The 4,224-nt window shown below is 27.8% G+C and overlaps 1 long non-coding RNA gene across 1 annotated transcript in view; it reads left to right on the top strand.

Annotated features, from left to right (window-relative positions):
• Positions 1-4,224, top strand: part of LOC124420978 — a 138,582-nt gene that overhangs the window by 82,026 nt on the left and 52,332 nt on the right. The window contains exon 2 of the long non-coding RNA XR_006941469.1: positions 207-245. This is a non-coding gene — a long non-coding RNA (uncharacterized LOC124420978). The remainder of the gene's footprint in view (positions 1-206; positions 246-4,224) is intronic.

Raw genomic sequence — 4,224 nt, 5'->3', positions numbered from 1 at the left:
GTTCAGTTCTAGTTCAGTTCTAGTTCAGTTCTAGTTCAGTTCTAGTTCAGTTCTAGTTCAGTTCTAGTTCAGTTCCAGTTTAGTTCTAGTTTAGTTCTAGTTCAGTTCGAGTTCTAGTTATCAACTTATGTTTAAGTAGAGTTCATTTGATTCTAAGATTTGATAAGTAAGAAAATAAAGTGTTTCTTCTTTTTATATCATTTCAGTTCTCAAATTTTCCAGAGATTACTTCAAGCTCAACTACTGTAAGTAAATAAACAATTTTCTTCAACCTCCATTATACTTTTTTATTTAAGAAATTTTAATTTATATTTATCTTTTTAAAATCTTTAAATCCTCTTAATAGAAAATTTATAAACATATTTACCCTACCATATTTGGAGAATTTCACAAAAAATGTCTGTGTTCACTTATGCTCTAATAATTCATAGATTATATCATGTGAAAATATGATATAATAGTTTATTGGCCACAAAAACCAATGCTTCATGAAAATAATGTCTTCCTCTATTAGAATATAAACTAAAGATAGTTGCTTGCAACAGAAAGAAGTAAAAAAAAACTTTAGGAATTTTGCTAACATAGACTAAAAACATATAAGAGAAAAAATAAGAATTACAGGAAAAAAAACCTCTATAACCAACATAAAATCTATAATACTTGACTGCATCCTCAGCAGTAGCATTTTCATCAATATCATCATTGTCAGCTATATATTTAGTAATAGCAACTTGTGTTACTGCTGCTATTGCTACTTCGAGGATAGATACATCGTTTATATTGCATAGAAATCCTGCAAAGATAAGGAGCAACAAACTTATAGAATATACAATATCTATCGAGACAACATATATAAAAATTCTTGACAGCTTAAATTGAGAGAGGATTTTTTTTAATAAAGCCAATAATAAATGTCATCAATATTTTGTTGCATGCATCAAAACAACAACATTAAATCGAAAAGGAATTTTATTTTAAGATTTTTGTCTTAAACAATTTCTTTAGCAGAAATATTTTTGAAATATGAAAGTTAAGAAATTTGCTGTAAAGTTATTTTGTTTTTAAGAAGATTTAATTTTATTTGCAATATAATGTAAAAAGCTATTTGGTGTTGTAGTTGTTGCTTTCTTTAAACCAATTGCACAAAATAATTTTCATGTTGTTGCTATTGTTTTTTGTTAGCAACATGCGTGTACATAAACTGCACTTGTACAATTCCTGTCTGGACAGGATTTCCCTCCTTTAGCAAAACAAACCCAGTACCTGACAAAATAAAAACGCACAAATGCAGCTTAAGCTTTTAGTGGTCAGGCAATCAACTCAACAATAGACTGAAATTTTTTTAAATGTTAATTACTTTATATTTATTTAACAATTTATTTAAATAATTAATAGTTAATTTTAGTCACAGGAAAATAGTCTTTGAACAAATTTTAAAAATATTTTAGTCTTTAAATAAAAAAATCTAACAAAATTTACCTTAAATGTAAAACTTTTTTAAAAAATAACAATTTCCAACAATTTTCCCAATAAAAGATTTTTCTTCATTCAAAAACACATTTCCTTTTTCAAACTACAATTTATTTTTCCAGCTTGTACCAAATATTGTTATAAAAATCTGTATTTTTATTTCATTTATGTTTTTCATATTATTTTTATTTGTTCTTGTACTTAGTTGTTCATTTTGTTTTCATGCACCTTCAAGTCATTTTTGCTGTATTTTTTTCTTATTTTATTTTTTATTAACAACACTTGTCCATTTAGTGCTTTTCACCTGTTAGATGCCAACACAAGGACAACAACAGCATCACAGCAAATACTTATTGTTGTTAGTTTTCTGCTGCTGTGGGCAGAGCAAGAGAACAATAACAGAACTCAATACAATACAACTTAGGCTGGTCGTTGTTCTATTCATGCAACAATTGTGCAATTTATTGTTGTAGTATTTGAAGACAGACATACTTATAGACTTGTAGTTTATTTTTTTTATTTGTATTTAAAATGAGGCAAGTTATGCTAGACTTTGGTAATTTAGTTCAGAGAAAAGTAAAGGTAAAAGGTCAGGGTTTTGATGTAATGCTATAAGCATACATAAACTTAAAGGATTTAAGAAAGTCTTTATTAATAAATATATTACAGATATTTTACCATTGTTGAATATATTAAATAGTTAAGTTATAAATTAGTTCTAGGTCAATTCTAGTTCATTTCTAGTTCAGTTCTAGTTCAGTTCTAGTTCAGTTCTAGTTCAGTTCTAGTTCAGTTCTAGTTCAGTTCTATTTCAGTTGTATTTCAGTTCTAGTTCAGTTCTAGTTCAGTTCTAGTTCAGTTCTAGTTCAGTTCTAGTTCAGTTCTAGTTCAGTTCTAGTTCAGTTCTAGTTCAGTTCTAGTTCAGTTCTAGTTCAGTTCTAGTTCAGTTCTAGTTCAGTTCTAGTTCAGTTCTAGTTCAGTTCTAGTTCAGTTCTAGTTCAGCTTCTAGTTCAGTTCTAGTTCAGTTCTAGTTCAGTTCTAGTTCAGTTCTAGTTCAGTTCTAGTTCAGTTCTAGTTCAGTTCTAGTTCAGTTCTAGTTCAGTTCTAGTTCAGTTCTAGTTCAGTTCTAGTTCAGTTCTAGTTCAGTTCTAGTTCAGTTCTAGTTCAGTTCTAGTTCAGTTCTAGTTCAGTTCTAGTTCAGTTCTAGTTCAGTTCTAGTTCAGTTCTAGTTCAGTTCTAGTTCAGTTCATTGTGTTCGTTCCACACAGTAAAGTTAATTTACAGTAAAAAACAACACAAAAATGTTATCAACAGCAACAATCCTCTTAATACCCAGTAGTTTTATGTGTCTACTTCAGATATACATGAGATTACTACATTAAAGTTTAAAATAATAAGGATCAAGGTATCCTTGTTGAAACGCTGGGTACAAAAACCTAACATTTACGTCACTAAAAGGGATTCTGACACATCCTAGTCATATTTGTCTATTTGTTGTTATAAATGTTTACTTAACGAAGTTCAGCTGATGATGCATGGAGTTCTGCTGCAATTTTTCCATTTGTAACTCATATTGAAATGAATGTCAAACCGCATTCAAGTGCATAAAATTGAAATTGATATGATGTGCATTTTTTTTGTATATTTTCAGATTTATTTTTATTTTTTTAAATCATCCCTATATCATAGGGATAGGAAAAGATTACGTTTTAATAATTCAAACAATAACTCTTAGACTTTAGATCCAACACACTTCAGCTGAATATAAAAATTCAATTAGAATTTACACATAAAAAAGATTAGCTTGATCTAAAGATCAAAAGTTCTTGTTAAGTTTATTTATAGTTATGACCGTGCAAACCGGATCAGTAAGTTAGGACAAAAACGTTTAACTGATTTATTTTCTTTTAATATTTTTTTTCTTGGTCACTCCTAAAGTTTGTGTCTAGTTTCCAGTTATTTACTATATTTTAAATAGAACAAAACATTTTCCAGTTGACATTTGATTAAACGAGATTTTAAGTTTAAAATACTGAAATAAAATATGCAGATCTTGTTTAATAAGTTTTATTAAACATCTCAGGCAAAAAAAATATATATAATAATATAAACGTTAGTAAATATTTTAACATAAACTATAATAAAAATGACATCGTATTAAAATAGATAAAATTTTTAAATTTATTTGATATCAAAGTTCCATATTTTTTCAACAATAAATTTAACCCATTTTATTTATTATATTTATAAACTTTAAAGCACTTCAAAGAATCCACCTATACGACATTTTCCTGATTTTTATCAATATTCACGAAGTGAGATTTCTTCATATTTCCATTATAAATGTATTATTCTTGTATCTGTATGTGAATATTTGTGAGAATTAGTAAATGTATAATTTTGTGGTTGCTCCTCATTGCCAATTTTTCTTTTAGGTTTTTATCAGTTTCCAAAACATGCGTATTGATGCAGCAACTACGTTATCAAACATTCTAATGCATTAATTTGAAATTCTACTTTTTTCCTTCTTTATTCGAAATTTCAGCAAAAAAAAAAATGCATCAGAAAGGAGAAAATGAAGATCAAAGAAAAGCTCGTCTTTACTGAACACGATTTACAGTAAATATTAAAAACTAGAACTGAACAAGAACTGAACTAGAACTGAACTGGAACTGAACTAGAACTGATCTAGAACTGAACTAGAACTGAACTAGAACTGAACTAGAACTGAACTAGAACTGAACTAGAACTGAA

Source organism: Lucilia cuprina, chromosome 6 (assembly GCF_022045245.1).
Source record: "Lucilia cuprina isolate Lc7/37 chromosome 6, ASM2204524v1, whole genome shotgun sequence".
NCBI classification, from domain to species: domain Eukaryota; kingdom Metazoa; phylum Arthropoda; class Insecta; order Diptera; family Calliphoridae; genus Lucilia; species Lucilia cuprina.
This window is presented reverse-complemented; position numbering and strand designations above follow the sequence as displayed.